We start from the raw sequence: 13446 nt of genomic DNA on the forward strand, positions 1-13446 counted from the left end.
CGTATGTTGTCGAATTTCATCCCACTACCGGGTTCCATGCGCAGAGATAAGGCAAACCTGTTAACTGAAATGTTTCCAGATGACTGCCTCATGAAGCTGGTGGAGAGAATGCCAAGGGCGTGCAAAGCTGTTATCAAAGCAAAGTGTGGCTACTTTGAAGAATCTCAAATATAAAATATGTTTGAATTTATTTAACACATTTTTTGGTTACTACATCATTCCATATGTGTTATTTCATAGTGACAGTCTTCACTATTATTCTACAATGTAGAAAATAGTAAAAATAAAGGAAACCCTGGAATGAGTAGTTGTCCAAACTTTTGACTGGTATTGTATATATACAGTGCATTTGGAAAGTATTCAGATCCCTTTGACAAAGCAAAAAGTAAAATTTTTTTTGCAAATGTTTAAAAAATAAACTGAAATAGTATATATATGTTGAAGCACCTTTGGGCAGCGAATTCAGCCTCAAGTCTTCTTGCGTATGACGCTACAAGCATGGCACACCTATATTTGGGGAGTTTCTCCTGTTCTTCTCTGCAGATCCTCTCAAGCTCTGTTAGGTTGGATGGTGAGGGTCACTGTACAGCTATTTTCAGGTCTCTCCAGAGATGTTAGATCGGGTTCAAGTCCTTGCTTTGGCTGGGTCACTCAAGGACATTCAGAGACTTGTCCCGAAGCCACTCCTGCATTGTCTTGGCTGTGTTCTTAGAGTCATTGTCCTGTTGAAAGGCGAACCTTCGCCCCCAGTCTGAGGTGTTGAGCCCCCTGGAGCAGGTTTTCATCAAGAATCTTTCTGTACATTGCTACATTCATCTTTTCCATTGATCCTGACTAGTCTCACAGTCCCTGCCTCTGAAAAACATCCCACAGCATGATGCTGCCACCACCATGCTTCACCATAGGGGGATGGTGCAAGGTTTCCTCCAGACGTGACGCTTGGCATTCAGGCGAAAGAGTTCAATCTTGGTTACATGGCAAACTCCATGCGGGCTGTCATGTGCCTTTTACTGAGGAGTGGCTTCTGTCTGGCCACTCTACCATAAAGGCCTAATTGGTGTAGTTCTGCAGAAATGGTTGTCCTTTTGGAAGGTTCTCGCATCTCCACAGAGGAACTCTGGACCTCTATCAGAGTGACAATTGGGTTCTTGTTCAACTCCCTGACCAAGGCCCTTCTCCCCTGATTGCTCAGTTTGGCCTGGCGCCCAGCTCTAGGAAGAGTCTTGGGGGTTCCAAACTTTTTCCATTTAAGAATGAGGTCACTGTATTCTTGGGGACCTTCAATGCTTCAGAAATGTTTTGGTACCCTTCCCCAGATCTGTGCCTCGACACAATCCTGTCTCAGAGCTCTACGGTCCATTCCTTTGACCTCACGGCTTGGTTTTTGCTCTGACATGCACTGTCAACTGGGGGACCTTATGTGCCTTTCCAGATCATGTCAAATCAATTGAATTTACCACAGGTGGACTCCAATCAAGTTGTAGAAACATCTCAAGGATGATCAATGGAAACAGGATGCTCCTGAGCTCATTTTTCGAGTCTCATAGCAAAGGTTCTGAATACTTATGCAAATAAGGTATTTCTGTTTTGGAAACATTTCTAAAAATCTGTTTTCAATTTGTCATTATGGGGTACTGTGTGTAGACTGATGAGGATTTTTTTTTATTTAATCCATTTTAGGATAAGGCTGTAACGTAACAAAATGTGGAAAAAGGGGTAGGGGTCTGAATACTTTCTGAATGCATTGTATGTATTTAATTGACCTTAATAAATGATCATTGTAATTGCGCACACATTAATGTCAGACATGTACCTATTCTGATGCTCTGTTGCTGATGACTGGGATGAATGCAGGAGCAGATTTCAGGACCAGGACAAGACACCTTATTTTTGACAGATGACTGATATATGGGCATGTACGTGATAGGCCTATCTGGCTTATATGATTATGACATTTATAATGCTTCTTGACAGTGTCTTAAAATGTATTTTCTTAGTCCAAGTAAAGTGAAACAGGATGGTAATAATGCTTCATGACAGTGTCGTAAAGTGTATTTTCTACAAGTTATTTCAAATATGATGAAAAAACATGACTAAAGAATTCATTAAAACAAAGGATTTAAGAAACAAACGTTTAAACAATAGGAAACCTCTTGGCAGGGACAACACTAATTTGAATAAATGTGTCATAACCAGCCATGAAATAACCCAATATATGTCGCAACAGTTGTAAATATATGGGTCATGAAAATGTTATGACCAAATTATGAGACGTTATGTCAGCTGTTATGACATATTATGACATGGTTATGAATATGTCATAAGGTGTTATGTCAAGTAAAGTGTTGCCGAAGATTCTAATGACATTCTTAACGCTACGAAGGCTCTGTGAAACGAGGCCCTGAACATTGCGAAGGTCCTATAGGATCATATTCCCAAATTGTCCCGCATATTTTAAGAAAACCTTCCATGAAAAACACTCAAAAACTTTGGTGACATTCAGAGAACATCTAAGAATGTAATTTTAAAACATATACATTCCGTTCTCAGTAACAAAAATCTTATTAAGTGTGTTCAGGTGTGTTGGCCGCGCCCACTAATTGACCCCACCTGATCTTAATGAGTGCTTGTTTCCTTTGAAATTGTGTTTGTTTGAATAGACTAAAATGAACATCTTTGTATGTGTAAGAAATAACATGGCATGCTAGCTTCATCTTGGTGGTTTAGAGGATTAATTCCAGCAAAAGATTACAGGGTCGAATCTCACTGATGACATGTCACAATAAAAAATAAAAAATGTGTTTGCATGAGTAATGCCTAAGGAAATTAATTTCCATGTGTCCTATCTGTGTTTGGAGTTAAAAAAAAGTTAACCCCAAATAAGCTAGCAGTGTTGATACAACTACTTATTGAAACAGTGAGGGAAAGTTAAGTTATTAAAAACACCTCAAAATAAAACCCTAATTTCCCTTCTCACAGCATTAATAAAACCTTACAGGAAAACTTTAAAGGAGCCAGAGTAAAATGTTCTCAGAACCTCACTGCAGGGGGGTTTGAACAGACCCACTGCTGTTGGAGATCACACTTACTGACTCAAGGTAGTTTGGGGAATGGGTAGGGGAACTGGACAATAATAATGATGATACTAATAAGGATGTTTCCACTACCTCTATGCACTGGCGACCCGTCATTCAGGACAGAGCCCCACCTGTTTTAAGCCCAACATGTTTTGAATGTTAACTGGCATTAATACGAGTCACTTATCAGTTTGCAAACAAACAATCTCTTTTTTGCATTCTTGAGTAAGGCAGCTCCAAAATGCAGGTGTTTCAGCCTAGCTCAGTGCTTTCTGTGGTGGAGGGGCAGCGAGCAGAAAATACAGAGCGTAGGGGTTGGTAATCTCTAGTTGCGCCGTGAATGGCTCAGTGTTCTGTCACTCATGGGGACACTACGTTACTGCAAAATCTACAGGGAGAGCTAGAAAGTTCAAACCCCCTTGGGTGCTGCCATAGATTTACATTAGAAGTGCCCATCCATGAAGGCTCAAGGTCATTGGCCACAGATAAAAGGGCGTCAAGTCAAGTTATATCTACCGCTACGGTAGATATAACTTGATTTGACGCCCTTTTATCTGTGATTGGACTGATGTCAACATCGTACTTTCAAAATCTCAGCTAGCAAGCTAGACAAGCAGTCATCGTATTTCATGTCGACAATCTACTGGCAAATCCTTTTCAATCCTTGTCATGTGAAGATAAATTATAGATAAAACGTTATTCGTGCTCATCAGCCATTGTACATAAACATAACACAACAAGTTGGAAATCACAAATTCAACAATGCGTGGTTTGGAAGGAATCCGTGGCTAACTTTAAGCATTGCAAAGCAATCACTATTTTTGCAAAGCAATCACTATTTTGCTTCCCCTGGTATTCGGTGGAGAGGGTTGTGGTTCAAGTCTGGGTTTAAGGGTCTCTTTTCGAAGCTTAAAATGATAAACATTCTGCCGCGTTCAAAACTGGAAACTCGTAAATCTCAGACTTCCGTGAGACAACTGTGAACTCTGAAAAAATTGAGCTCCGACTGGGAAAATATACTTTGAACAGTCATCCAACTCTGAATTCCAAGTCGGGAACTCGGGCCTCTTTCCAGAGCTCCGACCTGAAGATCACGTCATGGTTCGACCTTGTTTTTTTACAGAGTTCCCAGTTGTCTTAAAAGCACCATAAATCCAGACTTTGATGACAAAGTTTGATGACAAAATGTACCCACAAGAAGGACAGAAGTGCCACCTTCCTGTTCAAGTGGGGCAGAGATCAAATTCTTTTCAATAAATAAATAAATAAATAAAATAAAAATATATCAACCCCAAACATTTTTTGGGGGGGATTGCCTGTTTTACATGTTATTTTGCCATTAATACGTGTCACATACACAAACAGGCAGCTCCAAAATGTAGGTGTTTCGGCCTAGCTCAGTGCTTTCTGTGGTGGTTGGGCAGGCCACCGTGATTGGCTCAGCATTGCACCGTGATTGGCTCAGTATTCTGTCACACATGGGGACACTACGTCACCCACCTTTAGAAAGGGTAGACATCAAGAATGTGAGCCCTTTGGGTGCTGCCATAGAGTCACATTAGAAGTTCCCTTCCAATAAGGCTCAAGGTCATTGGCCACAGATTAAATGACGTCAAATCACATTATATCCACAGTAGCTTTGATTGGACTGATGTCAACATCTTTCAAAATCTTAGCTAGCAGTCATCATCATAAACCAAGTAAACTACTGGCAAATCATTTTTAATCCTTGTCATATGACAAGAGAAATAATGAAGATAAATTATAGATAAAATGTATCGGTGCTCATCAGCCATTGGACATAAACATAACACAACAAGTTGGAAATCGTGACAGTGGCTAACCGCAAGCATTGCAACTGGGAATTCAGACTGGGAAAATATGTTTTGAATGGTCATCCAACTCGGAATTGTAAATCTTTTGCTTTGATTACATACTTTGCCAACGAAGGCCCGCTGCTCAAAACAAGGTGAGTCCAAAAATGTCTTATATGCTGCTGCATAAATTATGCAATATGCCAGAGAGATATGGTCAGCCATATCAGCTATGTTTTTTTAAAAGGCAGTAAACGAGGCTGAATGAATTGTTTTGCTGCCAGACAAGGCTCCGCTGATAGCTAGGTGTAGTGGTGGTAAGGATTCACTCCATTGTGCTGAAAATAAAGCTCTGCTGTTGAGACAGATTTATGTGGACCCTAACAGTTTGTGGGCACTGCTTGTCGCCTTTATGGAATCCATACATTTTTAAATATTATTTTGCCCCACCAAGATTTACATGCTAAAATCGCCACTGCCAGAGCGATACAGTGGGGAGAACAAGTATTTGATACACTGCCGATTTTGCAGGTTTTCCTACTTACAAAGCATGTAGAGGTCTGTAATTTTTTATCATAGGTACACTTCAACTGTGAGAGACGGAATCGAAAACAAAAATCCAGAAAATCACATTGTATGATTTTTAAGTAATTAATATGCATGACATAAGTATTTGATACATCAGAAAAGCAGAACTTAATATTTGGTACAGAAATCATACGTTTCCTGTAGTTCTTAACCAGGTTTGCACACACTGCAGCAGGGATTTTGGCCCACTCCTCCATACAGACCTTCTCCAGATCCTTCAGGTTTCGGGGCTGTCGCTGGGCAATTCGGACTTTCAGCTCACTCCAAAGATTTTCTATTGGGTTAAGGTCTGGTGACTGGCTAGGCCACTCCAGGACCTTGAGATGCTTCTTACGGAGCCACTCCTTAGTTGCCCTGGCTGTGTGTTTCGGTTCGTTGTCATGCTGGAAGACCCAGCCACGACCCATCTTCAATGCTCTTACTGAGGGAAGGAGGTTGTTGGCCAAGATCTCGCGATACATGGCCCCATCCATTCTCCCCTCAATACAGTGAGTCCTCCTGTCCCCTTTGCAGAAAAGCATCCCCAAAGAATGATGTAACCACCTCTATGCTTCACGGTTGGGATGTTGTTCTTGGGGTTGTACCACAGATGGCTTTGGTCACTTTTCTCCTAACTTAGCCTACCGTTCTTTTTTTTGTTGTTGCCCTTTTTCTCCCCAACTTCGTGGTATCCAACTGGTTCTTACAGTCTTATCTCATTGCTGCGTCCTCCGAAACACAACCCAACCAAGCCATACTGCTTCTTGACACAATGCCCAGTAACCCGGAAGCCAGCCGCACCAATGTGTCAGAGAAAACACTGTGCACCTGGTGACCTGCACTGTGCCCGGCCCGTCACAGGAGTCGCTAGTGCGCGATGGGACAAGGACATCCCTGCCGACCAAACCCTCCCCTAAACCAGACAATGCTGGGCCAATTGTGCGCCGCCCCATGGGTCTCCCGGTTGCGACTGGCTGTGACAGCCTGGACTCGAACCCAGAATCTCTAGTGGTCCAGCTAGCACAGCGATGCAGTGCCTTAGACCACTGCACCACTCGGGAGCCCTCTTAGCCTACTGTTCTGACTTGGTGGTCCACATGTAGCCTATAGCCTGTTTTAGAGAAATGTCATCAAGTATTGTAAGAGCTTTCATTGTCTGATTATATGCCCCTTTTATTTATCCTACGGTTCTGACTTAGTGTACAGGGGGAATACTGTAAGAACGGTCCATGTTCTAAATTATGTCACTGTAGATTTCAAAAGTGCTGAACAAATACATGTTAACTCCGTCAGACTTAGCTCTCTCATTAATATCTTGAAAGAAATTCCGGATTGCCTCTTATCCGCCCATCGTTCACTTATGTCATAGTTTGTACATCTCAACTGTCAGTAGAAACCACATTTGTTTAAGCAAGTCAGCCATATCAGCTATGTTTTTTTAACGGCAGTAAATTAGGCTGAATTAACTGTTTCGCTGCCAGACAAGGCTCTGCTGATAGCCAGGTGTAGCGGTAGTAAGGATTCACTCCATGGTGCTGTAAATTTACGCTCACATTTATTTATATATACAGTGGGGCAAAAAAGTATTTAGTCAGCCACCAATTGTTCAAGTTCTCCCACTTAAAAAGATGAGAGAGGCCTGTAATTTTCATCATAGGTACACTTCAACTATGACAGACAAAATTTGAAAAAAGAGTCCAGAAAAATCACATTGTAGGATTTTTAATTTATTTATTTGCAAATTATGGTGGAAAATAAGTATTTGGTCAATAACAAAAGTTTATCTCAATACTTTGTTATATACCCTTTGTTGGCAATGACAGAGGTCAAACGTTTTCTGTAAGTCTTCACAAGGTTTTCACACACTGTTGCTGGTATTTTGGCCCATTCCTCCATGCAGATCTCCTCTAGAGCAGTGATGTTTTGGGGCTGTTGCTGGGCAACACGGACTTTCAACTCCCTCCAAAGACTTTCTATGGGGTTGAGATCTGGAGACTGGCTAGGCAACTGCAGGACCTTGAAATGCTTCTTACGAAGCCACTCCTTCCTTGCCCGGGCGGTGTATTTGGGATCATTGTTATGCTGAAAGACCCAGCCACGTTTCATCTTCAATGCCCTTGCTGATGGAACGAGGTTTTCACTCAAAATCTCACGATACATGGCCCCATTCATTCTTTCCTTTACACGGATCAGTCGTCCTGGTCCCTTTGCAGAAAAACAACCCCAAAGCATGATGTTTCACCCCCATGCTTCACAGTAGGTATGGTGTTCTTTGGATGAAACTCAGCATTCTTTGTCCTCGAAACACGACGAGTTGAGTTTTAACCAAAAAAGTTATATTTTGGTTTCATCTGACCATATGACATTCTCCCAATCTTCTTCTGGATCATCCAAATGCTCTCTAGCAAACTTCAGATGGGCCTGGACATGTACTGGCTTAAGCAGGGGGACACGTCTGGCACTGCAGGATTTGAGTCCCTGGTGGCGTAGTGTGTTACTGATGGTAGGCTTTGTTACTTTGGTCCCTGCTCTCTGCAGGTCATTCACTAGGTCCCACCGTGTGGTTCTGGGATTTTTGCTCACCGTTCTTGTGATCATTTTGACCCCACGGGGTGAGATCTTGCATGGAGCCCCAGATCGAGGGAGATTATCAGTGGTCTTGTATGTCTTCCATTTCCTAATAATTGCTCCCACAGTTGATTTCTTCAAACCAAGCTGCTTACCTATTGCAGATTCAGTCTTCCCAGCGTGGTGCAGGTCTACAATTTTGTTTCTGGTGTACTTTGACAGCTCTTTGGTCTTGGCCATAGTGGAGTTTGGAGTGTGACTGTTTGAGGTTGTGGACAGGTATCTTTTATACTGATAACAGGTTCAAACAGGTGCCATTAATACAGGTAACGAGTGGAGGACAGAGGAGCCTCTTCAAGAAGAAGTTACAGGTCTGTGAGAGCCAGAAATCTTGCTTGTTTGTAGGTGACCAAATACTTATTTTCCACCATAATTTGCAAATAAATTCATTAAAAATCCTACAATGTGATTTTCTGGATTTTTTTTCTCATTTTGTCTGTCATAGTTGAAGTGTATCTATGATGAAAATTACAGGCCTCTCTCATCTTTTTAAGTGGGAGAACTTGCACAATTGGTGGCTGACTAAAAACTTTTTTGCCCCACTGTATATATAATATATGATTTTTTTTTAAACAAAAAATAAGAACCTCCCTACAACTTAAAATTAAACTCTCCCAGGGACAGGCGACATTTTCACTTCTGTTCTCAGAACATTAAAAAAATGTTGCAAGGTTTTAGGGGACAGTCAAAATTCATAAACTTTTGAGAGACTACTTTCATTTCAATATGTCCTACCTGCACTTGGTACACTAGTGGTGGGAGAAGCACTCTCATGTCACATTTAGTAGGCTATCTGGGGCTAATATCTGGTGGGCAAAGACACAATGTTTAAGTGGAAAGTCAAAATGGATAGCCTAAACTTGGATGCACAATTGAGACGCAGGTTAGCGTTTTTCGTCATGAATCTCTTTCTGGAGGCTACACTACAGACTGGCCACTAGCTGGCATAACCATAGTCAAAATCAGATTTTAAATCTTACCTTAACCCTAACCTTAAATTATGACAACAAAAAAAATCACATTTTTGTTTTCATGAATTTGTACAATATAGAAATTCTGCATTTGCAGCTGGCCTATCTAAGGGGGGCATCACTCAGTTCTGCCTCCAGGATCATGACAATAAATGTCAACCTGAGACTCTCCTTTCATTTCAATATGTAGCTCGCTAGTTACCTAAAGTAACAGTGTCTGCGTCCAGACTGAGACTAGCTAGCTAACTCATAGAAACAATTTGGCTAAAAACAATACAGTAACTGAAGCCTATGCATGACATATTTCAGTGAAATCTGTTTTGATATTTCAAGTGAGGTTGTTATTCATTAGTAGGCATATTTTGAGAAAAACAGTAGGCCTATGATAAACCATGCAATTCACGCATTATATCCATTATAAATAACTTTGCACCGACATTAGGCTATTCTATTACAGTTAGGTCCATCTTGTATTTAAATAATGTGTTCAACCCCCCAAAAATTGCTTAAATTATTATTGAAATCTTGTTGTTGTGTTTTCATAACGCATTAGCTTTTGTTTTTATCTTCACATTTCCAAGATAGCTACTTAAGCAATAAGGCCGAGGAGGTGTGGTATATGGCCAATGTACCACGGCTAAGGGCTCTTCTTACGCACGATGGAACGCGGAGTGCCTGGACACAGCCCTTAGCCGTGGTATATTGGCCATTTAGCACAAACCCCGAAGTGCCTTATTGCTATTATAAACTGGTTACCAACATAATTAGAGCAGTTAAAATAAATGTTTTGTCGTACCCACGGTATATGGTCTGATATACCACGGCAGTCAGCCAATCAGCATTCAGGTCTCAAACCACCCAGTTTATAATAGAATACAACCAACGGAATGTTTCCAGTCTCACTGTCCTCGAAAGTGCTCTGTGCGGGTACCCACGGAGTTCCCAATTGAGGCTCGGTGGGAAATTGACACCTCCTGCTAAATGTGAGCTGGATTAACATGCCAATGTGTCTTAGTAAGTATGTGCAATGCGCACCCGGTTTCTAGGTTTTATTGCCATTTAGATGAGGGCTGAAGTTGCACATTAGCACAACCAGAACGTGCTATTTGAGTACCATGGTTTAGGTTGTAAACACCACAAATTACCCGTGTAAACCTAATAGGCTACGCAATATGATTAATCACATCTCGCACCACCTTGGATAGGAGCGCAGCTACCTAGAACAGATCTGTAGATGGATAGTGTAACTCAAAAACACGACATTGAAATCGAAGTTTTCAACAGACAATTATTTGCATAAAATATGAAAGACAGCCAGCCATGTATCTAATATTGAAATGCAGGCATGCCGTTTTGGACAGTATGATCTTTGTGAGATAACCACTCATTGAAAATGACCAATAATATTTCCCATGCAACATAAATAATGACCAAAAACTACTCTTGGCAACGAATAGCCTATTTCTTAAAATTGTCCAAAAAATTATAAAAAAGGTCAAAATAATAATTAAATCATGTACAGCCACTAAAGCCTCAGAAAATAGAAGGAGCTACATCCCTTCTGACTATGAGTTAGACTTCTGATGTTGCTGCAATTATGGAAACAATCCGGCAACATTTCAATCACTTCCAATTATATTTCCATACTGTACCGTTGCCTACAAATTTCCATTTGTTGTTGCTTTATAAAAAATATGATGAGCCTAGTATTCCTTACCTGGAAAATGCCTAGACAGAAATATCATGTGTAGTTTTGTTTTCGGTGCATGGTGATGTTAGATCACCATTGTTTTTATGAACTAACACAGTTAATACTGACTGTAGAGGCCCAAAAATGGTAAAATTAAATAAAATATTATTGGAAAGTCAGCAGTGCGATTTCAACATGTAAATCTTGGTGGGGCAAAAAAAGTAAATAAGTGGGATGTATGCCAGCAAAGCCACTACACAACACTCAACAATACATTAATTGCACTGTAATTGTGACAGACGGTGCCCACAAACGGCCTACATAAAGCTGTCGCAACATCTTACCACTGCTACACCTGGCTATCAGTGGAGCGTTGTCTGGCAGCGAAACAGTTCATTCAGCCTAATTTACTGCCTTTTAAAAAACATAGTTGATATGGCTGACTTGCTTAAACAAATGTTGTTTTTAATTGAGATGTACAAACTATGGCATAAGGGTACGACAAGTGGATAAGAGGCAATCCATAATTTCGATTAAGACTTTAATGAGCGAGCTAAGACGGACGTAGTCAATATAACTATTTGTTCAGCACTTTTGAAATTAACAGACAGAAAAAAAAGAAGAAAAAAAAGAGAGAATTTAGAACATGAGCCATTCTTACAGTGTTCTCCCTGTAAACCAAGTCAGAACCGTAGGATAAATAAAGGGGGCATATAAGTAGACAATGAAAGCTCTTACATTACTCGATGATGACATTTCTCTAAAACAGGTTATAGGCTACAGTAGAACAGTAGGCGAAATTAAGGGGGGTAAATAGACCAAATTATTAGGGTGAAGCACACTAACATCTTACTACACAACATACACTTAGTATTACATTCTTAGCTAGAGTATACATATCTTCCTGGCATATTACCTAATTTATGCAGCAGCATACAATACATTTTTGGACTCACATTGTTGTGCTGTGCTGACTTGAAAAGGAAGGTGGCGCGGCGGTCCTTTGTAGGCTAATTTTGTCGTCAACTTCTGTCATTCTCTGGATTTATGGTGCTTTCATAATAACTGGGAACTCTGAAAAAAAACAAGGTTGAATCATGATCTCATTGATCTTCAGGTCGTAGCTCTTGAAAGAGGCCGGATTTACAATTCCGAGTTGGATGACCGTTCAAAACGTAGAAGGCTAGCATCACGGAGTCGCCTCTTCACTGTTGACGTTAGGACTGGTGTTTTGTGGGTACTATTTAATGAAGCTGCCAGTTGAGGACTGGTGAGGCGTCTGTTTCTCAAACTAGACACTAATGTACTTGTCCTCTTGCTCAGTTGTGCACCACACCTTTTTCTATTCTGGTTAGAGTCAGTTTGCGCTGTTCTGTGAAGGGAGTAGTACACAGCGTTGTACAAGATCTTCAGTTTCTTGGCAATTTCTTGCATGGAATAGCCTTCATTTCTCAGAACAAGAATAGACTGATGAGTTTCAGGAGAAAGTTCTTTGTTTCTGGCCATTTTGAGCCTGTAATCTGACCCACAAATGCTGATGCTCCAGATACTCAACTAGTCTAAAGCCTGACAGTTTTATTGCTTATTTAATCAGTACAACAGTTTTGAGGTGTGCTAACATAATTGCAAAAGGGTTTTCTAATGATCAATTAGCCTTTTAAAATGATAAACTTGGATTAGCTAACATAACGTGCCATTGAAACACAGGAGTGATGGTTGCTGATAACGGGCCTCGGTACGCCTATGTTGATATTCCATAAAGATTCTGCCATTTCCAGCTACAATAGTCATTTACAACATTAACAATGTCTACACTGTATTTCTGATCAATTTGATGTTATTTTGATGGCTAATTTTTGCTTTCCTTTCAATAACAAGGACATTTTTAAGTGACCCCAAACTTTTGAACGGTAGTGTATATATATATTTTTTACATTGTTAGCAAACTGATATGTGACACGTATTAATGTAAAAATAACATGCAAATAACATGTAAATCAAACAAGTATAATTTTCAACGTTTGCTGAGCTTGAGATCCTGATCTGCATTTTGGCAAAAATATGAATGAACATCAGGGTGAAAACATAGATAGGCTTAGCCTATTATGCATGTTTGATTCAAATAAAGACTAATAAATGTCCATATATATATTAAATGAATGTTGAGCTATACAGTGGGGAGAACAAGTATTTGACACACTGCCAATTTTGCAGGTTTTCCTACTTACAAAGCATGTAGAGGTCTGTAATTTTTGTAATAGGTACACTTCAACTGTGAGAGACGGAATCTAAAACAAAAATCCAGAAAATCACATTGTATGAGGTACATACATCAGAAAAGGAGAACTTAATATTTGGTACGGAAACCTTTGTTTGTAATTACAGAGATCACTTCAACTGTGAGAGACGGAATCTAAAACAAAAAGTCGTCCTGTCCAGAAAATCAAAAAGCTATATTTTTGTCTCATCAGACCACATGACCTTCTCCCATTGTATTTTAATCCATGATTTTTTAAGGTTTTCTTTGAGACTGTAAGCTTTTCAGGTCATTTTGCCGTGTATTGCATGACAGATATTTGATCACTTGCATAGCCCCAGACCGGGGTGATAGAATCTTGAATTTCTTCCATTTTCTAATAAATGACTTGTTGCCTTCTCACAGACCTGTTAGCCTTGTGCAGGTTTACTTTTATCCCTGA

Source organism: Oncorhynchus tshawytscha, linkage group LG01, assembly GCF_018296145.1.
Source record: "Oncorhynchus tshawytscha isolate Ot180627B linkage group LG01, Otsh_v2.0, whole genome shotgun sequence".
NCBI classification, from domain to species: domain Eukaryota; kingdom Metazoa; phylum Chordata; class Actinopteri; order Salmoniformes; family Salmonidae; genus Oncorhynchus; species Oncorhynchus tshawytscha.